Source organism: Cavia porcellus, unplaced genomic scaffold, assembly GCF_034190915.1.
Source record: "Cavia porcellus strain 051 isolate PalLab524CR breed Dunkin Hartley unplaced genomic scaffold, mCavPor4.1 scaffold_6, whole genome shotgun sequence".
Taxonomy (NCBI): Eukaryota; Metazoa; Chordata; class Mammalia; order Rodentia; family Caviidae; genus Cavia; species Cavia porcellus.
In genome coordinates, this window is record NW_026947489.1 from 51,927,170 (window position 1) to 51,953,331 (window position 26,162).

At 38.0% G+C, this 26,162-nt stretch overlaps 1 protein-coding gene across 22 annotated transcripts in view; it reads right to left on the reverse strand.

The window, feature by feature from the left end:
• Positions 1 to 26,162, reverse strand: part of LOC106028893 (spermatogenesis-associated protein 31E1-like) — an 88,198-nt gene that overhangs the window by 50,252 nt on the left and 11,784 nt on the right. The window contains exons 2-4 of one of the 22 annotated variants that reach the window (XR_010048111.1): positions 21,820 to 22,044; positions 20,740 to 20,851; positions 18,486 to 19,483 (exon numbers count right to left, since the gene is read on the reverse strand). The exons of 10 other annotated variants lie outside the window; for them this stretch is intronic. The gene's annotated coding sequence lies outside the window, so the exon portion shown is untranslated. Of the gene's footprint in view, positions 1 to 709; positions 14,031 to 18,485; positions 25,358 to 26,162 lie in introns of those variants that run through there. 11 more of the 22 variants (XR_002792623.2, XR_010048109.1, XR_002792622.2 and 8 more) reach the window with 11 other exon arrangements.

Here is a 26,162-nt window from a genome sequence, read left to right on the forward strand (position 1 = left end):
TAGAAATTCAAATCCATATCTTATTACCTTCTCAGTTTATGAATGCAAGCATTAAGCCAAAGGTAAATGTGAGGCTCATACCCAGGCTGACTCTCAAACCAAAATTAACCAGAATAATGTAGTACATTTTTATCAACATTGAGAGCTCAGCCATGTTATCCCAATGTAGGCTAAGGCAGGTGAATATGGGTTTCTTCTTCATGAACATACGGCTTGATGAGGCCAGGGCAGTGCAAGATTATGTGTGGAAATCTTCCCTTTCCAATCTATGAGTCCTGTGGGCATAGTCGAAAAGCTGATCCAGGGTCTTAGAGGAGAACTGAGCATAGAACTGGAGACTGTTCTCATTGATATTATAGTTTAGAATTAAAAATAGTGATAATAGTCAGAATCAAGATGTCTCTAGTTTTACATATACCACTTACATATTTGTGCATATGCACACTATGCACACACACACACACACACACACACACACACACAGACCTAGCAAGAACACCCTTATAAGTATTAGCTCTTTTATACATCATAACAACCCTATCAAGTAGAAACTCTCATTAAGCAGTTTTATGTGGAAAAACAGGTACAGATAGATTAAGTAATACAAAAAATGCATCCAACTAACAAATACCTGGCTTAAGCGAAAATTTAGGTGAGAGACCATGGAGTTCCAAAAGAAGAAAAAGGAAGAGAACAGAATAATTTTTACCTTCAGCCAAAGATGAGCACTAACATATGCTGAAGGGTCCAGTTTGAATTTACACGAGTGTGCAAAAAATGGATAAGGTAGGTGGACTGTGGAGGAGGAGAACAAGAAGTCCTGTGAGTTGGTGCCATGCACAGGCTGACTGGGGGAGAGCCAGACACCAGCCCCTCCTGTTCTGTGGGCAGAGAGACAAGAAGAGCCAGCGCTCACCCCTCCCCCCGCAAGTGACCAGCTGAAACACAGGCTGTGATGATGGCATAATGTTTGTAGTGCTTAGTATTTCACTGACTTTGCAGGCCTAAAGCCAGCAGTCTGATGATTATCTATTTAGAGGATAACAATATGCAATGTAGCATACATGAGGAATCTCCTTCTGAAGGTGGTGTTCATTGTAATTCCCTATTATCTTGTTTTGACATTGTGTGTCAGTCTCACTGTTTTGTTTGGATGGGTTTTATTCTGTTTTATCTTGTTTAATTTTATTATATCCAATGGCATGGGCAGCTATTTCAGCAATAACAAGATATATTATGGTAGCCATTTTTAATTTACTATTGTCTTGTTTTGAAGTCCTGTATTGCATTTATTTTTGTTGTTATTGTTGTCATTGTTATTGATTCTATTCTATTCTGTTTTGTTTGATTTTACTATGCTTCAAGGTATAGGCACCTATTCTAAGAACAGCAAGAGACACTATGGTAACCATTGTTGATTTTCTATTATCTTGTTTTGAAATCCTGTGTCACTTACACTGTCTTCCTTTGATCGACTTTATTCTGTTTTATTTTGCTTGGTTTTATTCTCTTTAAAATAAAATTTTAAAAAATAAGGATGAGATAGCAAGAAAAGACTACCATTCCAAGACCACATTCCTTGAATTGACAGGACAGCACAGATGCTGCCATCACAGTCAACACATCATGATTAACCAGTTGAAGGGCATTAAAAGGTCTTCCTATAGTTTATCCAAACTGGATGTACAATTTCTAATCCCAACAGGTCCTAAAACAGCCTTTATATGGTTACTTAGCTCTGTGAAAATGTTGGGTGCTCCATTACAACATGTATTGTGCATAGAGAAATTTCTTGGGGCTGTTTCAGTGCACCCTGAACACCTCTAGTGACAGATACGCAAGTGGACCTTATTTGAAGACATGAAGTATCACATAAGCATAAGATTTCACTGCCAGTATTATTATTATGTCAGAAATTATTTTAACCCTGGTAGGGTGGCTCAGCTTTCTGAGCTCAGACTGCACCTCTTTTAGACAGAAAGCATTGATGCTGATAGGTCATCAAACCTTTGAAGACTTGGCTTCTGTATCCCCTTTAGAGGCATGGGGGCCTTGGTGGCACCATCCTGACCCAGAGCCTGAACTGCCTCCAGACACAGTTCTCTCTCTGAGTCATTGGCAAAGGTGCCAGAGGAACTCCTTTACCTTTAAACTTGGTCCCAGCCCATCCATCAAGAAACAAGGGACTACTCCCAAGACAACTGATTTCAGAATTCCAATTTTTTATAATGCTTAACCTGGGATTTATACTTCTGAATTTTATGCCATTTCCCTACAAGTGGGAGTTCAAGAATTGGTTCATCTCTTTATCCCCAACACATACACTTATTAGCACATAATAAGTATCCAAAAAATCTTGTTCAAGACAAGGATGTCCACTGTCTCTACTCTTACTTCACATAGTCCTGGAAACATCAGCTGGAGCAATGAGACAAGAGAAACAAAAGGAATACAGATAGGAAAGGAAGAAGTTAAACCACAATTGTCTGCAAATGACACAATACTTTACTTAGAAGACCCCCAAAACTCCACCAAAAAACTTATAGATTTAATAAACAAATTAAAAGTAACATAGCTGGTTACAAAGTCAATGCTCAAAAATCAATAGGCTTCTTATACACAAATAACAAACTCACTGAGAGAGAAATCAGGGAAACAACACCTTTTACAATAGTAACCTCAAAAATTAAATACCTAGGAATCAATCTAACAAAGGTTGTAAAAGATCCCTACATTGAAAACTACGTGATCTGAAAAAGAAGATTGAAGAGGATAGTAGAAAATGGAGAGATATCTTGTGCTCTTGGAAGAACTAATACAGTGAAAATGGCCATACTTCCAAAGCTGTTACACAGATCCAAAGCAATGCCAATCAAAATTCCAATAGCATATCTCACAGAATTAGACAAAACAATCCTAAAATTCATCTGGAACCAGAAGAGACCTAGGCTAGCAAAGGCAATTCTGGGCAACAAAGACAAGTCAAAGGGCATCACAATTCCTGACTTGAAATTATACTACAAAACTACTATGATAAAAAAGTGTGGTACTGGCAAAAAAGCAGACCTGAAAATCCACGGAATAGATTATAAGATACAGAAACAACTTCAGACATGCTAAGACATCTTATCTTTGACAAAGGTGCCAAATATTCACAGGAAGAAAGAAAGCATCTTTAATAAATGGTGCTGGCAAAACTGTCTCTACAAATGCCAGATATTAAAACTGGACCCATATCTTTTACCATGTACTAAGCTGAAGTCAGAATGGATCAAAGATCTTAATATTAAAACAGAAACATTAAATCTGCTGAAAGATAAGTCCTGAAGACTTCAGTGCATACAAAGGCTTTATAAACAAAACCCAGGTTGCACAGGAACTATCACAAAGAATCAATGACTGGTATCTCACCCTCCTGAAAAGCTTTTGTACAGCAAGATATCACTAACACAATGAAGAGACAACCCACAATGTGGGAGAAAATGTTCGTTAGCTGTACCTAAAACAAAGGATTACTCTTGAGAACATATTAAGAACTCAAAAAAAAAAAAAATCAGTTTTCCCTGATTTAAAGACCCCATCCAAACATGGGCATGTGAGATGAATACACACTTCTCAGATGAAGAAATACAAACAGTGGATAAATATGTAGAAAAAATGTTCAACATTACTGATCATTCGAGAGATGCAAATTAAAACACTGAGATTCTACTTCACCCCAGAAATATGGCTAGTAACAAGAAATCAACCAATAACAAATGCTGGAGGAGCTGTGGAGAAAAAGGAATCCTTTTCTACTGTTGGTGGAATGTAGACTGGTGCAGCCACTGTGGAAACCAGTATGGAGATTCCTCAAAAAACTAGGATTGGAAGTCCCATTCAATCCAGCTATTCCCCTTCTGGATATCTTTCCAAAAGAATTATACCACAGAGATATATGTGCACTCATGTTTATAGCAGCACAATTTATAATAGCTAAATCTTGGAAACAACCTAAATGCCCATCAACTGAGGGATGGATTAAAAAAAGTTGTATTTTTACACAATGGAGTACTACTCAGCCATAAATAATGATAAACTGGACACTTCTGTAGGTAAATGGATGCATCTTGAGAACTCATTAGTGAAATAAATGAGACACACAAGTGTTGAGCTGGAGATTAGGCAGAGCAGCATAAGCACCTTCCTGGCAAGCATGAGGTTGTGAGTTCAATCCCTAATACTCCCCAGAAAAAGACACACATGTGTAAACATCATATTGTTTAATTAATGTTGAAAAGCTGAAAGAAAAAAACACATGTATATGTACATGTATATGTATAGGTATATAAAATAGCTAGGATACTTATACTACTGATTTCTCTGAGTTCACTAAAGAGAAAGATTTGTGCTGGTATTGTTCAGACAATAATTCAATTGTGTTTTGGTGAATGATTTGGGGATGACAATGTACAATGTATGTACCATTGTTGCCATTGATTGATACACTTCTCTTCTTTTCTTCTTCTTCTTCTTCTTCTTCTTCTTCTTCTTCTTTCTTCTTCTTCTTCTTCTTCTTCTTCTTCTTCATCTTCTTCTTCTTCTTTTCCTTCTCCTTCTCCTCCTCCTTCTCCTTCTCCCTCTCCTTTTCTTCCTGCTCCTCCTCCTCCTTTTTTGTTTTTATGTTTGAATAAAATGGAGTTGAAAAAAGACATTGTCCCGGGGAGGTGCTGAAAATGGCGGCGAGCTAGGGGATCGAGCGAAGAGTCTCTCCAGAGAATTCAAACTCAAAGCTAAAAAAAGACAGCATGGAGAGGACCAGACAAATCAATAGCGATTCTTATTAACCAAGACAGTACAGCTGGAGGATTTAAAGTCGTGCTGAGACGGGAGGCTGCAAATCCCGCGCCCTTAAATCAACAAACAGACTCGTGGACCCAGCACGAAAAGCTGAGTTGCTTTTGGGGACCGCGGGAAACTGAGACCCAGATCGAGACTCCAAGTAGCAGCCAGTTCTGCACCGCTGCACCAGAGCGGACGTACAAACCTCTGGCGTTTCAAATCTAAACGGTGCACAGAAATCTGACCGGTCAGCGCTGAGCCGCGAGTGGGGGAAAAGTGGACAGCTTGGTGTGCGGTGGTCCCGGAGTGGGGACTTGCACCGGACTCTGGTGAGTACAGAAAACCCCGCGGCTGCTGGGTTTGGCCAGAGAACAGCTGGCCCGCCACCACGGGGAAATCAATAACGCAGAGTCTGGTGCAGACATATTAGCCTGGCAGCAGAAACCGCAGCTTGGTGACATCACCAGGTCCCCCTGTAGGGAGGGCTGGTGGAAGACATCTTGAGTCCTGGCAGAGCCTGATTACTTGCTGGCTTCAGCTCCACACAGAGAACTTAGTGGGAGCCATCTTGGTTTTGGGCAGATCTGCTTTTCTGGTGCTCCTATCACAGAGAGGTTTGGAAGAGAACGGCTGGGACCTGGGCAGAATCCTGTGCCATTACTCAGCTGCTTCTGATTCAAAGAGAACTGGCAGGAGCTACTGGGGCTAAACCAAGCCTCTGCTTGGGGCCCAATAAGCAGATACAAAATAGTCACAACTCAGTGACAACCAGAAAGTACAGCCTAATTTATGAACTAACTGACACAGAGGCTAGAGACTAGACTGTACCGCCCCTACATCCCAGCCTACCCCAGATAACAGCAAATTGGGGAGGACAGCAAAAACTCAAGCCAGCACGCTTCTGAAAGGCCCTGAGCAATTCAGAGAGGGCCAGAGAACTCCAGGACAGTCTGAAAGAAACCAGAAACATGACAAGAAATAAAAATTAAAAAAAATCTCCCGCTGTTCAACAGGAGAAATTAAACCCAAGAGAACTAAACACTGAAGAGAACAAGCACAGTAACCATCCTCTACTCGACACAGCATCAGCCGAAATTAAAAAGTACTTACATGATCTCATAGAGGAATTTAAAGATGTACTCCTGATCCAAGTGAGGCAAGATATAAAGAGATTAATTAAAGAAATGACAAGCCCCGCCCAAGAGAACACAGATGGAAGAACTGAGGAAATCAGAAAAGAAAGAGAAGCATCTGAAGAAGAATTTAAGCATAACTTAGAATACATGAAACAGATCCAAAGAGAATATCAGGAAACTAAGAACTCCATTGAATATTGGCAAAATGCCTTGACAGAAACTAAAGACAACCTTCTGAAACTTGAAGAGAGATTTAGGGCTTATGAACGTGAAAGAAAAAGCCTCTTAAAAATAACAAGGAACCAGAAAGAAGCAATTCTAAAACTGGAAGATGATAAAAAGCTACATAACCTAAGAATAAAGAATGTGAGTGAGGAAGCAGGAACATCCAAAAATGAAATACAAAAAATATTCACAGAGATATTAAAGCAAAATTTCCCACGTATAGCAAAAAGAAATGATATCCAGATAAAAGAAGCATACAGAACGCCAGCTACCTACAACCAAAACAGATCTACGCCTAGGCATATAATAATCGAGATCCCAGAAATCCACCAAAAAAACAGAATATTAAAAGCAGCCAGAGAAAGGATGCAGGTTACCTATAATGGGAAATCTATCAAAATAACAGCAGACTTATCAACACAAACTCTTAAGTCAAGAAGGGAGTGGGGAGAAATATTCCAAGTCCTGAAGGAAAAAAATATGCAACCTAGTTCATATATCCGTCAAAACTCTCTCTAAAAATTAATGAAGAAATAAGATACTTTCAAGACAAGGAGGAACTGTGGGAGTTCGTGGCCACCAATCCAACCCTACAGAGAGCGCTGAAGGACATTACAGAGAAAGAGAGGAAGAGATATCAGGATTACAGCTACAGTGGCAGAGAAGCCTCAGTGAACGGGGCAGACCATGGAATGAGGGAATAAGGTGGACAAATTATAGCAGAAAAGTGGAGTAGCAGACATGAGGCAGAGACGGTAAGCTAGTCTTTAGTAGAGACAGCTCTGAAACTATATTTAAAAAAAAAAAGCAGAGGTCATTGCTAATGGTGTATAACGATTTAAAAGACACAGTAGTCCTAGTGCCATATTTAGATTGAATTAAATTTGTTCTGGTCTGTCCACTCATATCAGATTTGAGGACACAGACCTCTAGAACCAAAAATAGCAGGTTATACCACGGTAACTATCCTTACTTTCCTATTGACTTAGGCTGAAATTCTGTATTACTTACATTGTCTTACTATGACTGATCTTAATTGTATCTGAATCATAAGACTATTGGATGGCCTTGACTGATCCTATTTGAAATCGGTATGCGTGTTAGAATCAACCCTAAAAGTAGAGGAAACTACTCTGAGCATGACAAGATGTAAAGGATATCCATACTGGTATGAATCAGTAACAGCTCTCAAATACTACAATGCAGTCAAAGATAAGTTTTTATAAAAATAGGTGATAGTATGTTTAACTATAATAAGCCAGTGTTGTCGACAAATCTATTGAAAATAACAAGCGAAAACATAGTAGCTACGGAAGATCATTTATATTATAGTTTTATAAGTCCTATCCATTGCATGTTTATCTAGGAAATTGTTTCGTTGTCTTGTTATGACTTGGTTTTCCCTATAATACAGAGAGGATAGGAACAAATACTCTGAGGAAGAGACCAGAAAAACCCGAGGCTTATTTTGTAGCATTATAATATAAATTCTAGCAATCTATTGCTTGCTGATTAAAATGACTCTGGACTGGTTTCTTCAGCTCAACTTCAGCATATGCAGAGATGGGGACGGCTATCACAAAGAGAATGAGAGATGCGATGGTAGTTGGTATTGTCTTCCCTAATTTGGAACTTGAGGACCTAAAAAGACTCCATCATCCTGTAATGATTTGATTAGTTCTATAATATGCAATAAGTATAGAAAGTGGGTGAAGTTAGGGACAACTATTTGTAAGAAGCTAGAGACAGTTAGATAAGGTAGATCTCCAGTGGACTTGCTTTGAAATCTGTATTTCTTTAAATTGTTTTTTATTTTTTTTTAAATGTTCTGTTCTGTTTTGATATGGTTAACCTTATCCTCTTAGAGATGTAAAACAAATAGGTGGGACTGATAATCATATTACGGAGCTTTTGTTCGGCCATAGAGCAGAATGGTTTGTAGGGTCATTTTTTTGAATGTCATTCTATATACTTTAATTCTATAACCTGAACAGCCATTTCGAAGATGACAATTTGTAACTTATCAACTGGCAATTTCTTACCTTTTGTTTGTCTGTAATTTAGTATTATTTCTACCCTTTTTTTTTTAATCTCCATGTATTTTTTTTTCGTTTCCTTTTCTTTAAATAAAAAAAAAAAAAGACATTGTCCCATACAGTAACTCTTAACTGTTTATTGATCTCATTTCTAAGTTTTCAGGGTTGACCTATCTTCTGATTTCTAATCCTCTTAAAATCATAATTGGTAATTGTTACTTTGTTTTACACACTATGTTAAATGCTTTAATATCCTCACAGTGAAATATGTAAAGAAGGAACCAATAGTCCTTACATAAGAATTGGGAATATAAAGTTTAGAGAAGCTATTTATTTGCTCAAGGTGATAGAATTATTTAATGGTAGCAAACAATTCAAGACTAAGCAGCCAGGTGTACGTGAACTCTGAGCCAGTCTTTCATGGAGGATTTAGGATTATTCACACTTTGAAAAGCCAGCAACAGGACAATTCCTGGTAGGTGCTCAGTAAACAAGCACTAATGTTTAAGTAAATGAACAACTAAACGATCAATGTGTCCAGATTTCTACCCATCATATATAGGCTGGGAATATGTTACCTTTTATTCTTTTGAGGTATGGTAAACTCATTAGATTTGCCTAATTCTTGTTTTGGCTTACTCTATATTAACAATCAAAAACATGCTATTACTCCATGATATAAATAAAAAAATAAATGAGTGAAGGAAGCAAGAAGATAACTATTTGATCATGCAGAGAATGTTTGCTCATTTTTATGACAGGGATCAGTGGCTGCTGGCTGCTTTAGTGAGTGTGCTCAATTACTGAGCGTGTGGTGCTGGAAGGCCAGGATGGGGCCGCTTGGGAATTCTCGTAAGGGTGTCGCCCCAGATGATGCAGGTAGGAGGGTGGAGACAATATCCACCTAAAGCAAGGTGACTGGTAATCCACAGGTGGCAGCTGACTCACTTTCCACAAGTAATTGGCACCTGTGGCATCTCTGGCATGTGTCCCAGGGACTGCCAACAGCCAGCCTGCAGGACCCCTGGGACTGTCTACCTTGATGGCTGCACACTCTTCTTATACGTGAGCTGCTAAGCATAGACAAAAGTGAAGGAGACCTGGAGCGCTGTGGTGCTGGACCTCACCGTGCCCACATCCTCCAACAGTTAGAGAAGGGTGTCACGCCTTGCTTTCTTGACAAACTCCAGACCATTGTGACTCATAATATCTTTTAAAAACCTTTATTGTTGTATGTTAGCTTTTAAATGTATTTCATTGGATAGATTTAAGATATGCCACACACTCTTTATAGAAAAATAGCTACTATGGTGGATTAATTAATGTATCCTTCACCACACATAGGAGTAACAGAAGCTGTAATCTACACAGTCTCCCAAATTTTGATTCTGAGTACAATTGTTTTAGCTCTAACTTCCCCATTGTACATCATATCTTTTATAAATTTTATTTTAAAGGTCATAACCCCCCAAAAACACAGAATAAATCCAATAAAAAAGCAGTGAAATGGGTACAGAACTTCAAACCAGGACAATAGGAAGACAACAAAGGCTACCATAGTGCATCTTGTTATCTTCACAATAGTTGTCCTTTCCATCAGATATAACAAAATCAAACAAAAACCACAATAAAACCAACCAAAATACAATATTCAACAAAGCAAAACAATTGATCAGAACAATGAGAATAATATTGGACTTCAAAACCAAGATAGAATGAAATCTCCCATGTTTGCTATACTGCACACTGTAACCGCTCAGCCCGTCCTCCTAATCAGCTGATTGCTTGTGGGACAGAGACTTCTCAGCCTGCCTGCCAGTAGGCTTGGTGAGCTCACAGGAGGTGCTATCTGACCTTTCTCTTCTGGGCTCTGCAGGACTTGTGCAGCTTACTAGAAACACTGGCTAGTTGCCTTGTTAGCTGGCTTCTCTGAGTCCAAGCATGGCTGATTCTCAGGAGGCACTATCTAAATTTCTCTTCCTGGGCCTGGCGTAGCTTGCTTTTTTTTCTTCTTTCCTAAATCAGAAATCAAACTCAAGACCTCATGCTTACAAGGCAGATGCTGTGCTGCCGAGTTACACCCCTGGAGACATTAAATCTTTAGATCTCCTCATCCTCCATATTTGCTACATCTGTCCTTTCAAACAGTGGTTTCCTATTCCTTCTTCCACACTAACCCTCCTAATCACTGTTTCATTCTCCATCTCTCTATATTCAATCTTTTCATTAGATTTCATATGTAAGATCATACAATATTATTTATGTGTCTGGTTTATTGCACCAAGTAAAATATCCTCTAGATCCATCCATGCTGTAGTGAATGGTACGATTACCTCATTTTTTTAAGGCTGACTAATGTTTCATGGTAAATAAATATCACCATTTTCTATCCATTTATTTGTGGGTAGATACCTAGGTTGTTTCCACAATTTTCCTTTTGTGAATAGTGTTGAAATGAGCATGAGCGTGGAGACATTTTAACAAGGTGGTGATTTCATTTCCTTTGGGACTGTATCAAGGAGACGATTTTTCAAACCAAGCTGGGTGACCAGCAGTGGCTCCTTGAACACGGCATGGTTTCACAGAGTGCTGCTCTCACGTTGGGATGTCTGAGTTCTCCTCCTCTTGTGAGACCTTAGAAAAGTTGCTTCCTGCCCCTGGGCTTCAGCTTTCACCTATAAAGTGAAAAGTTGAACTAAAATGCCTTTAAGTTTCCTTTCTGTTTTCTAATTTTCTGTCTTGGTTTCCTTCCATTTCATATAAATTTAGATTTTCATATTTTAAAGGAATATAGAATAAATTTCATCCAGAGGAAATGCAACAGACTTTTGAAGATAACTGAACCTCTCAGGTCTTAAACACTCTATGAACTTAAAAGTGAGATTGAATTAATGGGAAAGTTAATTATTTTAGTACTCTAAGAAATAAACATTTCATATGGCTGGCTAAAACATAATGAGAAATGCCCGGTCTAATAAAAGGGAATTGGTTGAGCCATCTAGGATATTTAACTTTTACTGGGAAAGTTTCTAGGACCTAGAATAAAACATAAATGTCTAACGCTCTGCATATACTGAATGCATTATAAATAATAATTTTGACAGATGGCATTTATTGAGCACCTTGAAGTGTTAGCAATTGTGCTACATTACATGCATTATGTTACTATCGTGTCTATAGCTGACGGTAGCACTAGGGTCCAGCTCAGTGGTATAGCACTTGTCTAGCATGTGCAAGGCCCCTGGTCCAAACACCAACAGTGCTAAAACATAAAAAATGAAAGTTCTGAACTCACAAAAATTGTGTGAGTTCAGAACTTTTACTATACTTATTTTACAAAAAGTGGTGAGACAGGCACAGGGAAGGTAAGAAACTTTCGCAAGGATCTGACTCAACCTGCAGCCCAAAGCAGGTCAGTCAGACTCCAAAGACCACGCCCATAGCCATGAAGCATCCTGCTGCCCTGTAGCACAATCTATGGAAACTTTCTCTGTTAGCACTAAAGTAAGGGTTAAGCAAATCAGAATTATGATCTACTGTAGAGCAGGATAAGTACAGTTAGTAACAATATATATTTTAAAAATACTAAGACAGTAAGTTTAAAGTGTTCTCACCACAAAAATGACAATGATAATTACTCCTACCTGAGATAATTCATATGTTAATTTAAGTCATTCCATAATGAACACATAGTTCAAAACAACATGTTCACAATAAATGCATACCATTTTGTCAATTAAAATCATTTTTTAAAAGACCCACTACTGACCATGAGCGGGCTGCTGCCAGACTGGAACAGATAGACCCCAGCCTCTCCCTGTGAGTCAGCACCCTTTGCAGACTGGAGGTAGAAACGAGAAGGCCACAGCAGCAAGTAAGCCCAGTCTGGGAGCCAGCACAATGTATAGGCCGCCACCGGGCTGGAATAGACAGAGCCCAGCCTCTCTCTTTGAGTCAGTGACATTTGCAGACTGTAGGGGAGAGAGAGAACAAGGCCACACCAGCAAGCAAGCCCAGTCTTAGAAGCAATGCCATGCATAGGCCACCACCAGACTAGAACAGCCACACTCCAGCCCCTTCTGGTGGCTGGCAAACAAGAAGTACCAACACCCTTCCCACCATCAGCGACTGGCTTATCCTAAGAAAGACAGGCTGTTGTGATGGCTATGGAGGTGAAATGCAGTTGGATGCCTGTGATACTTTGCTGTTTCAGTAACATTGCAGGTCTAGGATCAGGGGTCTGATCATGGGGTCAGAGGACAGCAGTACACAGTGTGGCATCTAGGGAGGATCTCTTTCTGAGGGTTGCAGCCATTGTTGATTCCCTATGGTCTTGTTTTGGAAGTCCTATATCATTTCCATTTGTTTTGTTGGGTTGGGTTTTATTCTCTTCTGTTTTACTTATGTTAAATCTAATGGCTGGAGCAGCTATTTCAAAGATAGCAAGAATTATTATGGTAGCAATTTTGAATTCACTATTGGCTTGTTTTGAAGTTCTTTATTGCATTCATTTTTTTTTGTTTTTGTTTCTAGCTGTTCTGTTTGATTTTTATTATGTCCAAAGTTATCTGCAGCTATTTTGAAGATATCAAGAGGCATTACAGTAACTATTGTGGATTTTGCAATTTCGAAGTTCTGTAACTATTACATTGGTTTTGATTGGTTTTATCCTCTTCAAAATAAACCTTAAAAACAAGACCCACTACCTTCACACACACAACAGGTTTTAATATTTTGAAAATCCACTTATAAAAAAATAAGAATATAGTCTTCATACATATCACAAATAAAATAGTAGTGTATGAGCCATTTTTCCAATTAGGAAATTAAATATATAATCTCAAATAGAAATATTCACTGTTCTCAGAACAAGATGCAAGATGCACTATCCCTTTGATAATTCGAGAAATAGCCTTTAAAACATGAAATAACATTTTCCCTTATCAGATACACAAAAACAGAAAGACTAATACTTCTACTGTAGCTGAGCATGTGAACCTCAGTTCATGGTCCTGATAGAAACCTAAATGGATTTGGGGGAAATTTAGAAATACCTCTTCAAGCATTTAAATTTTCACATTTTTTGAGGAATTCTATTCTAGCAACATATCCTACAGAAATATTCTCATATACATGTACCAAAATATACACATTTATTTTAACTTTGAGTCATATTTGAGCAAAATGTGGCCAATAACCTAACAGTGAGAAATGGGGCCATTAAATAAAATATTCAATGACTACACTATAAAATACTATGCAACTATTCACATAAAACCTGTTCTGTAACATTAATAGATGAACTAAAAGTAACATGGAGTAATGGGTTAGATTTGGGGTAAGCAAATTAGATGGGTGTGTGATCCTCTCCAGAAAACAGGTTGTGACACCTCAAACAGCTAGAAGAAGAAGAGCAAGTCAAGCCCAAAGCCAAAAGAAGAGAGGAAATTATAAAAATCAGAGCAGAAATCAATGCAATAGAGACTAAGAATACAATCCAAAGAATCAACGAATCAAAGAGTTGGTTCTTTGAAAGAATAAATAAAATCAATAAGCCCCTAGCCAACCTTATTTTAAAAAGGGAAGAAAAAGCTCAAATTCATGCAATAAGAAATGAAAAAGGTGAAATCACTACAGACCCAATAGAAATACAGAAGATCATCAACACCTATTTCGAAAACCTCTACTCTCAAAAGTTTGATAACACAGAATAGACAGATTCTTAGAAGCATATGAAGTACCAAAGCTAGATCAAGAGGATGTAAAACTGTTGAATAACCCAATCTCTGTTAATGAAATTGAAAATGTAATTAAGTCCTTACCCACCAAGAAGAGCCCAGGCCCAGATGGATTCACTGCAGAATTCTACAAGAAATACAAAGAAGACCTAATGCCGACACTCCTCAAACTATTCAATGAAATTGAAAGGGAAGCAATCCTTCCTAAGTCATTCCTGGAAGCAAATATTACTCTAGTACCAAAACCTGAGAAAGACCCAACTAAAAAAGAGAACTATAGACCGATCTCCCTAATGAACACAGATGCAAAAATTCTCAATAAAATATTGACAAATAGGATCCAGTAAATCATCAAGAAGATTATACACCATGACCAAGTGGGATTCATCCCAGGAATGCAAGGATGGTTCAACATACGCAAATCAATAAATGTAATCCACCATATCAATAAAGCCAAAAGTAAGAATCACATGATCATTTCTATAGATGCAGAAAAAGCCTTCGATAAGGTCCAACATTTATTCATGATAAGAACTTTACAGAAAATTGGAATAGATGGTCTTTACCTCAATATAATAAAGGCCATTTATGACAAACCAACAGCCAGCATCATACTAAATGGCCAAAAACTGAAAGCCTTTACTTTAAAATCAGGCTCAAGACAAGGATGTCCTTTATCACCACTCCTATTTAATATAGTACTGGAAGTACTAGCCAGAGCAATTAGGCAAGAAAGAGAAACAAAAGGGGTAAAGATAGGAAAAGAAGAAGTTAAATTATCATTGTTTGCAGATGACATGATACTCTACATAGAAGACCCCCTAAACTCCATTGAAAGACTCTTAGATACAATAAATAAATTCAGTAATGTGGCTGGATACAAAATCAATACTCAGAAATCAATAGCATTCCTATACACGAACAACAAAATCACAGAGAGGGAAATAAGTGAAACTGGACTATTCATATTAGCAAGCAAAAAAATGAAATATTTAAGAATTACTCTTACGAAAGAAGTGAAAGACTTATACAGTGAAAATTATAATACACTGAAAAAGGAAATTGAGGATGATCTCAGAAAATGGACAGACATCCCTTGCTCATGGATAGGAAGAACAAACATTGTGAAGATGGCCATTCTCCCAAAACTCTTATACAGATTCAATGCAATCCCAATAGAAATACCATCAACATACCTTATAGATCTAGAGAAATCACTCCTAAATTTCATCTGGAACCAGAAGAGACCTAGAATCGCAAAGGCAATTCTAAGCAGCAAAGACAAAGCAGGAGGCATCACAATCCCTGACTTGAAGTTATACTACAAAGCAACAGTAGTAAAATCAACCTGGTATTGGAATCAAAACAGAGCCGAAGATCAATGGAATAGATTAGAAGATACAACCACAACTACAAACACACTCAACCACCTTATCTTTGATAAAGGAACCAAGCAGGTTTATTGGAAGAACGACAGTCTCTTTAATAAATGGTGCTGGAAAAACTGGCTCTCCATTTGCCGAAAACTAAAGCTAGACCCATGTCTATCACCATGTACTAAATTAAAATCTAAATGGGTCAAAGATCTGAATATTAAAACAGAAACACTAAATCTATTGGAAGACAAATTGGGTAGAAACCTTGGAGACATAGGAGTAGGTAAAGAATTCATGAACAGGACTCAAACCGCACAGGAAATACTTCCCAGAATCAATAACTGGGACCACTTCTTATTAAAAAGTTTCTGCATGTCAAAAGAAATCTCCAGCATAGTGAAAAGAAAACCCACAAACTGGGAAAAGATTTTAGTGAACTCTCTCTCAGACAAGGGACTCTTGTCTAAAACATATAAAGAATTAAAAAAACTCAGACCTCCAAAATTCAAAGATCCAATCCAAAAATGGGCATCTGAGATGAATATGCAATTCTCTGATGAAGAAATGCAAATGGCAAATAAATACATGAAAAATTGCTCATCATCATTGGTCATCAGAGAAATGCAAATTAAAACCACACTGAGATACCATCTCACTCCTGAAAGAATGGCCAGGATCAAGAAAACCAACAACAAATGCTGGAGAGGCTATGGGGAAAAAGGAACTCTCCTGCACTGTTGGTGGGAGTGTAGACTGGTACAGCCTTTGTGGAGATCTGTCTGGAGATTTCTCAAAAAGTTGGGATTGGAAATCCCATTTATTCCAGCTATTCCACTTCTAGGCATATTCCCAGAAGAACTGAAAGCATCATACTACAGTGATACATGTGCACCTATGTTTATAGCAGCAAAATTTGTAATCGCCAGATCTTGGAAACAACCCAAGTGTCCATCAACTGAGGAATGGATAAAAAAGTTGTGGTATTTCTATACAATGGAGTATTATTCAGCTATAAAGAAGGATCACATTGAGATATTTATCAATAAATGGGCGCAGCTTGAGACCATACTCATAAGTGAAATAAATCAATCTCGCATGTGTGAATACCCAATAGTTTCCCTAATGTAAGTAATGATTCAAATATATAAAAATATGTGGTAATCATGATTCCCCATTATGTGACCTTGAAGCCTTATAAAGTTTTCACTTATTAATTAGAAAGGCTTTATTCTGGGCTTCTTGATATGAAAATATTTGAAGCTATAGTATATGAAGTTTTATCCAAATATTTCAAGGAAAAAGACAGACACTATGGTAACTACTATTAAGTCGGGTTATTTGGTGGTGAAGCACTAGGTTGCTGAAACAGTCATGCTTTGACCTGTATTGTTATATTGTTATGTCCTGTTTTATCTCAATCTCTCCCTTATTCTTTAAAAAAATTATTTAGTTATTTCTTATGTTTGTTTTAATTAAGGGGAAAAATTTAAAAAATTAGCAGGATATATAATAGTAACTCTTTTTGATTTCCTATTAACTTGTTTTAAAGTCCTGTAATACTCCCACAATCTTGTTTTGTCTGATGAGACTCTGTTCCATTCGGTATGATAGTATCAAGTTTGAGGGTATAGGCAACTACTTTGAAGGCAATAAGATTCACTAAGATGCCCATTCTGGTTTGACTATTGTCTCCTTTGGAAGTCCTGTAATGTTTACAATGCCTAAGTTTTATTGGTCTTGTTCTCTACTGCTTTGTCCAACTTTATAATATCTAATGAGATAGACAATTCTTTTTAAGAAAACAAGAGACAACGTTGATAACCATTGTTGATAACCTTGTACTCTGTTTTACATCATGTGCTATGTCTATCCTTGGTTTTGACTGACAGCTTTGTTTTGCCATATTTGACTTTATTCTCTCCCCCCCAAAAAAGTAATAAGAACTAAGGAGTAATAAAATCCAAAAGTAAATTTTGTTGTAAAAAAGAGAGGGGGGAAAAAAGAGCTCTAACGGATATAACAGCAAGTGTGTAAATTTAGGGGTGTTAAATAGCTGACTATATTAATGTTTTTGGATCATTGAACACAACTGTTTGCAGTCTCTCTGTTTGAATGTCCACTTTGTATTCTTTGATACTGTGATTTGAGCAACTATTTCTAAGAAGATAATATGTAATCTATTAACAGGTGATTTCTTACTGTTTTTTTTTTTTTGTAGTTCTGTATTACGTGTACCCTTACACCGCTTTGTTTTGTTTTGTGTTTTTCTCTTTTTCCTCTTAAATAAAATTTTAAAAAAAGAAAAAAGAAAAAAGAAAACAGGTTGTGATAGACGGTCAGACAGCTGACATTTAAGAGGAAAGTGAGAATGGAAAGGCTGCATTTCCAGCTATTCAAAATGTAATTTTCATGCTGTGCACTGTCCTGAGTGAGAAGGAAAGTGATGACTGAAGGCAGAATAAAGAGTCTGAACACAAAATAATTGAATCTCCTGGCATAGAAGATAGTCAGCACTGTAGGCCTGGGATGTTCAACCTTTTCCATCAGACACAGGACACTAAAATGTTAGTGTGTGCTGGTAGTTATTTAGTGGACTGTGGCAAGACCACCAGTGTAGTCGTATGTCTTCCCCTTCCAAGTCAACACCTGCTGCCTGTCCAGTACGATTATACAGCATTTGTCCTTCCCTCCTGCCTTCAGATTGTCAGAAATGCCTCAGCAAGATAATCTTGTGTTTCATAATCATAGATGAACTTAGCACGTTGATGCACAGGTTCAAGGTAGGCTATGAATAGCAGGTCTCCAGGGACCTGTTTTGATAAGAGTCAGTCCTAGATACCTGAAGTGGGTGGGGATTACACAAGGCTAGGATTCCCGCTGCCAATTTGATCTATTTTAATTCCTACATCTTCTGAAGCCTGTGGCTCTACTAGATTCTTGGCTGTCATGTAGGTCTCTGAAACCTGCCTAGATACTTAAGGAAATAAAGAGAAATGAAACAAAACAAATATACACTGAGTCCTCAGAGTCTATCTTCATACAATGGAATACCATGCAACCATCAAACAATAGGGAAAATATAACATAGGCAAAGGATGGGAACCTCCCCTGTTACACAGAAAAATACTCAAGATGCATTGAAGAAAGCAAGGGTACAAAGCAGAAGGGTGAATAATTTATTTACAGATATAGTTCTATGCATATAAAATAGTTCTCGGATACACATAAGAAATTGAGAACTTAGAACCTGGGGAGACAGGGTCATATCCACCCTGAAGCTCCTATAACTTTGGACAACATCTTTAAGAAAACAATGCAAACTTATGAGTACAAAATTAGTTTGGGGCTTTACAAATGGCTCTAAGTAAGCTTCTCTACATTTATGGCAAACCCAGTATTGGAAATGAGGCTTCAGGAAGAAAGAGAACATCAATGAATATTTTTGGAACCGGTTTAAAACTTAAGTCACTTTTTACCTATTAAAAACTAAATTTTTAAACAATCAGTATATCTGCAAAAGTAACTTTGGAGAAAGAGAATTGACTAGGTGACAAAGTCTCATGAAAAATTTCATGTTCATGCAACCAAATTCACAATAAGAAAAGTACAAAACCTGCAAGTCATTACACTGAAATATCATATTCCCCATCTGTTTGTCCAAGTCCAAAAGTTTTAGTTAGTGAGGGCATGAGGCATCCTATGTTGTAATTCAGCACAAATGACTTCCATGGAGGAGAGTGTTTCCCACAATTACAAACGTGCACATTATTTGACCCAGCTGTTCCACTTCTACAGATGCATTCAGCAGTAAATTGGAATGTGTGCAAAGCAGTGATTGTAAATGTTATCCACTGAAGCCTGGTTTCCAGGTCAAACTGCTGTAGACAAATTCAAGAGACCAGCTAAGTAAATCATGCAATATTCACTGAATAGAATATTGCACAGCTGAAAATTAAGCAAGCAAACACTCATGTAATGATATAGAACAATCTTTAATCTATATTTTCAAGTGACAAATGCAAATTCAAAACATTCTGTGAACTACCCTTGATGTAATATATTTCATATAAACACAAAATAATTTTAGTAACGTTTTACCAACAACTTGCAATATTGCTGTCTCAAGGAAGTGAACTGGATACCTCAGGAACCTGTTGTGGAAGGAAGGGAGAATTATTTTGTACTTTTAAGTTTTTAAGCACAAATTTTTTTTTAAATTCTTGTATAATTCACACCAACCATAAACTGATGAAATGTGAGATTGCTCAGGAGTTCAACCTTTCCCAGGAAGATGAGGTCCATACCTGATGCAGACTAAACAGGGAAACTAAACTTGAGAAGTCTGGATATTTTCCCCTCCAGTGGAGGGCGAACTACTCACATTTAGAAGTCTCACTGGTTCCTTAATTGTTAAATGCATTTATGATTGTAAATGGAACTTTTTGTTAAGAATTTTTTTAGTGGACCAGATACAATTTTGACAAAATTACTGTTTAGTTGCCACAACTATGAATTCTTCTCTGAGCTCCTAATACAGTTGCTTTTAGTTTCTCAATTATAAAGAGACCTCTCTCCCCCAAGCCCAGTGTTAATGATCTCTATCACTCAAAAAGGGAAGTGTGTGTCTGATGCTCGGGAGGAGACAGAAAAGAACAATGAAATCCACTGTTTAGTTCTTTAGCCTTGCTAAGGATTCAGAGTTACTTTGCTAAATGTAAAGAAGCCCAGGTACCCTGGAACCTGATTAATCACCAAACATAAGGACTCAGATCCTAGATAAATAAATGAGTGAGACAGGGAGAATATTAGATTCTCATTATGTGTCAGGATAGTGAAAATAATGTGAAAATGTGTCACTGGTCAAGAGTGATAACTCAGTCAATAGAGAATTATGATACATGAGGAATCTTTGGTCACTGATAGGTTTTGCATCCCACGAGTTCTTTACAGTTAAGAATGTGTTTCAAGACTGATTTTTCTTTGAGATGATTCAAATTTTCAGAATGGTACAGCTTGTGGGCCGAAGCATCTGTCTCCACCAGATGGTGCTATAGCTCCTGCCAACTATATCATTCACATTTCCTGCTGGAACTACAAATACCAAAGACTATAGATTTTGTCTTTGTTTTTGTTTTTTTTTTTTAAGAAGACAACTGCTGATTGATCATAATGTCCATGGGTCACTGGGAAATGCATCTCACCCTGGCCTCTTTCCACACAGCTTGAGGGTCACTCTTTTAACAGTCTGTCCTTATTACTGTGACCCACATCAACCATACTTTCCCTTGAATTTCTATGGCTTTATGATTTTTATCCCTCTTTGGACTGCTTGGAGGCTGCTTGAGAATATTGTTTTACAATTCCCATGTAAATGATCCAAATTTACACATCGATGAAAGCATCCTACCATTAATTTATGCATAACAAGAAGATGAAGCACAGAGACGGTCTGAAGTAGGTGTTCAGTAATTCAAGTAGCCTGCGTGTTATAGAGGATGCTGGTCCTGTTTGGCCACCATCTAGACATAGGAAAATGATCTTACATACAATAATATTTTTGGGGCTTTTTGTCTCTTAAAAAAAAAAACAGGATTGAATTGTCCTCACTCTATGATTTTTACAATTGTTTTTGTGGTTTAATGTCTTGCTTTTATGCCTTGAAGATCTTCAGTATTTCCCCCTTGAGAGAGCCAGTAAGGCAGAAATACTGTTAATAAAAAGAAAGATATTACTGCTGGAGTGAATGGCATCTCTCTCTATCCCCCGCACTCTCATCTCCACTGTTTTCTCTTCCCTTTGTGCTTCTTTGTCTTGGCAGTAAACACCGTGACATGGCCACACAGTGCTTGCTCTCCTCTGCAGCTTCGCTCTATGCTCACAGAAGTATGGGGTGAGCACAGGCTCTGCGGGCCAAATGACAGCGGCCACTCACCTATGATCCAAGGCAGGGGAGGAGACTGCTCTGTGACCCAGGAGCAGTGACTGTATTTGGGGAAAGCGGTATATAAATAGGCACAAAAGTAGAAGATGGACACCTGTACCAAGCACAGTCATATGTGGGGACTTGCCAGTGAGGCAGCCACTCCAGACACAGCTAGGACTCGAGACTGAGGATAAGACCCAAACTTTGTGGTAGCCAAGGGGAAAGGCGTGTTAGACCCCCAAAGGCAAAACGAAAGCTATTTCCATGTTCAAGGTAAACATACTATTACCATTTTTGGCTTATGTAACCTCCAGCAGAAGAGGCATTACACAAGCACTTAATTTATCCTCTCAATAATGTGGAGAGATTTGGGCCCAACCCCAAAAACCCAAGATACAAAAAGGAGACAAGTTAAAAAAGAGAACGTATGTTTCCATTTTCTCTGGAATAGGAAATGTGATGGTTGATTGATTGTGTCAATTTGAGAAAGAGAAGCTCAACTAAATTGGTTCGGCAGTTCCACACCTTAGGGTGTGGAAGACTCACCCTAGGGCAGCTCATCACCTGGAAGGTAAAATGGCAAAATGAGGAAGGACGGATCTGCTTCTGTTCTTTGGAGGAGCTCCAGTCTTTGCCTTCACCTTGGATATCATCCCCTGGCTTCCAGCACAGACCCACTGGCCTCCTGCCGTGGACTCCCATGGAATACTCTAGCATGCTCCAGATCATCTATTGAATCCTTCGGTCTCCAGTGTGTAGACAGACCCTCACCAACTCTGTGGGTGGCCACTGTAAGACATTCTGTATAAGTTCCTATACATTTGTATATCCTATATTATATCTGTTTCTCTAGTAACCACTACATAATAGAGGAAAACATGTATTTTACATATGTGTACATGGACATGTAAAGTACTAAACTTAATATACATATACATGTATGTATATAAAATTATAGCAAAGTATTTGGCCTTAAGTTGGTACCCTAGGAAATTTTAGAACACTAACTCCCTGTTCTTACCCATGTAAGAGTTAATAAAAATATTTATGTACACATTAGTTGTATTTGTATGTGTACTTTTCTTATACGAAATGAATATATTTGATTCAAATACATATACGTACACAATAAGATAAAGTAAGAGTAGATAAAAAGAAAATAGACCAAAATAATGGTAGGAAAAAATAAGAGTTCACAACATATAAATCATCTCCTAGTATCTTCAGGGGCCTGGATCCAAGACCCCTGTGCATTCCAGGGTCTGTGGATGCCAAACTGCTTTGTATGCAATGGTGCACTATTTGTTTATAACCTATTCAACAGTCCCACATACTTTACCTCCAGATTGCCTGTCACACCAACTGCAATATAAATATTATGTAAACAGTTGTTACACTAAACTGAGTAGGAAATAGGTACCTGAAAAACAATATCTGAATACAGAGTCACAGTATAAAGATATAGAGGGATAAATACAGATATTTTTCATTTTATTAGTACATGTTTGCAGTTCATAATGATTGCATTCATTGTGGGGAGTTGATGCATGTACAAATACAAATAATTCTATTTGTTTCAATGTAAGTGGTATAAATGCCCTTCAGGAAGGCTTTTAACTCCTTCTCCTTCCTCCCTTCTCCTGCCAACTCTGGGTTCTTTCCCTTTTGTAAAAGATCTGTCTCCTTGTTTGCTATTATCTTTTATGTCGCTCAATATTTAGATTTTTATTTCTCATACAAGAGAAACCATGCAAAATTTAAGCTGTTGTGTTTGATTTTATTCACTTAACATTACAGTATCAAGGTACATCCATTTTCCTACAAATGATACAAGTTTACCTATGATAGGACCCCCCACTTTTTTTATCTATTCACCTTTTGATGCCCATATAGGCTAGGCTGCTTCCAAGTTTAAATATGAACTGTGCTTATATAAATACAAATAGGCATAAATCAATATAACATAAAGTCCTTCACTCTTTGAGGAAGATACCTAGAATAGCTGGATCTAATGGAATTTATAGTTTTAGTTTTCTGAGAAATTTCCATACTGCTCTCTATGGTGGTTGTACTAGTTCACATTCCCACCAGCAATGTATAAGGGTTTCATTTTCCCTACAGCCACACCAGCATTCATTGTCATTTGATTGCTTGGTGATACTCATTCTTTAGACTGCAATTTTCTTATTGAGTTTTGTTTTCCAACTGAGAGGACAAATATGAGTGATGTAAGCCTGCCCTCAAGCAGGCTTTACTGTTTCTGTTTCTTCTATGAACTCCGTCAATTTGTCATTGAGATGCAATTTTCATAAACTTCTATCATAAGAACATAGAAGCACTGTTTTAAGGCTAGATTTTGAGAGTCACAGTTTCCCATTCAAATATGCTTATCAATAATCACCACCATTCTAGACTCACTTGGAGCTGTTTCTCTCTTGTGTCTCTATGCTAGTTTGGTGTTCACCTGGAGTTCCCCTCAGAAGCTAAATGGTGACTTGTCTCCATAATATTAATTTGTGTGTTCAAAGGAGTCACTTATTTCTTAAGCAAAACCAAAACTTGACAGATACTGTCTTGATACCCAGTAAGCAGTGGAACATGTGAACCCCAACCAATATAAGTGACATCCCCAAAGGCCATTAAGATCAGAGATACAATAGAAAGGTAAACAGGGAAAGGCATCAGCTATAGGACAATGTACATTGTTCACTCATCTAGCTCCACATTTGGGACATTTCTTTTGAAAAGACTTGTATCAGTCATCTCTCCTATTTTTGGCACAAAATATCCAACACACAATTTAAAGGAGGAGAGATGTACACTGGCTCAGGGTTTCGGAGGATTCATGGTTTCGCGGTCCACTGGCTCCATAGGAGGAGCATCATGCAGAAGGGTTTCATGGAGCAAAGCTGCTTAATTCATGGAGAGTAGGAAGCAGAGCAGGAGAACTTCAGCAGAGAGGAACGGGTGCCAGACAGGTGCCAGACAAGACATAATAGCAAAGGTAAAGCCTCTATAACACCCCCAACACATTTAAAGTGTGCCTCACTCAGGGGTGCAGTGGCCCTCAAGACACTCCAGTTGACAGTTGAGCTTAATTATCGGAAAGTTTTCATTAGTGATAGTTTAGGTGGTGGGCCTCTAGGGGACTAACAGACACAGATGAAGTCACTAGAGTAGAGCTTAGGACATGGGATCAAGGTCTTTAAAAGAAGAAGAGGATATAACAGTACTTCCTCTGTCTGCAGTATACAAAAAACGCAGCCATTTGCTAGCCAGAAAGAGAATCCTCACCACAGACCTAATCCCCTGGCCTCTGGGTCTTGCACAGAGCATTCAGAACTATGAGAAATTAATGTCTGCTGTTTCAGGCATTAAGTCAGTATTGCTTTGTTGAAGCATCCTGCTACTAACATAGGTAAATTCTCACAGCATCTCCAAAACTGGGCAAACATAGAGATGTTGCTTTGATTTTACAGATGAATAAAGACACATTCTTTAGCTAGAACCACATCATGAGTAGTGATACGGTTTTTGGCGTAGTTAAGGGAGAATATAAAGTAAAAATGGCCTTTATTCTAAGAACATGGAGAGAATCCCATAACCACCAGAGCCTGGCTTTCCCTGCTGGAACGTGGGGCATGCAACATACACATAACCTCTGACAAGATGAGCAGCTGATTGGGACTTTTTTCACACCTCTGGTAGACGGGAAAGGAAGCTGTCACAGGGAAGGGGGAAGTGACCTCAGGTAAACATCCCTTGGTCCCACTTCCCACTGCCGTATATCCAATCTAGGGTAAAATCTTTTTAAGTAGTACATCTACATCTTATTTTTTCCATGGTAAGTTTATTATCTATTCATCACGCATTGATTGATTATCATCTCTATACATAATCTACATTGAACACTGAAGTCACAAAGACAGAGATTTCATGTTCCCAACTATTAGTAAGCATGCAAATTAGCAAGTAAAATAGATACAATAGATAAAAACTACTTACAACAACCTAGCAATAGAAAGGCACTAACAGAAGGATATGTTATGGTGGCACACAATGAAACATGACTACTTCATTTGGAGAAGTAGGGGCAGGTCTCCTGTAAAGTAACAAGAGTAATTATTGACAAGAATTAGAAGGCGTTAGATGAATAAAGGCAGGAAAAGTATTTTAGACCCAGAGATGACTATCTAAAAAAATTGTGAAGTAAAATTATAGCAGGCATATTAGTGTTTAACAAGCAATTGGAGAGGCCCAGAGCATAGAGCACATTCAGTCAGGAATAGGAAAGACGGGGGAGAACGGAGATGAAGACGAGAGGCTTACTGTGAAAGACCTTTGCATTGCACACACAGAAATCTTCATTAGGCAGGTGAATTACAATTTAGTTCCTCACTCTCTGCTTCCTTCGCTTTCCTCTAAAGTTATGAAGAGTTTCTTTACCTAAGTCCAAACTTGCTCCAGCCAGCCCTAAGAATCCTTAGGTCTTGATATTCAGATTCTTTTGTTCCCCTTTGAAAGATAGAAGGCTGACTAATCACCACTTAACAGGTCTAAGTGTTTGCTTCATTACTGGGTAAAAGACCAGGGAAACAACCAATTTCATAGGTATTTCGGAGACAATTATGTAAGTATTTTAGGAGTCTCCAAGTCAAGCATTTTAATCTCAATACCAAATGGCAGTGAAGCTTTTCAAAACTTTAATGCAAATTGATCCAAATTGTGTGCTTAGAGGAATCTATAATAAATAACAAAAAACTATGTTCAAAAGAATTTATTTTGCCTTGAAAGAGGTGGAAGCTAAAACCAAGTGAGCCCCCTAGGGGATTAACTGATACAGTTAGGAAGGCCACCACATAAAATAGATTGTCCCCTGGTCCTTGTGGTGGAGCAACTTCTGCAAC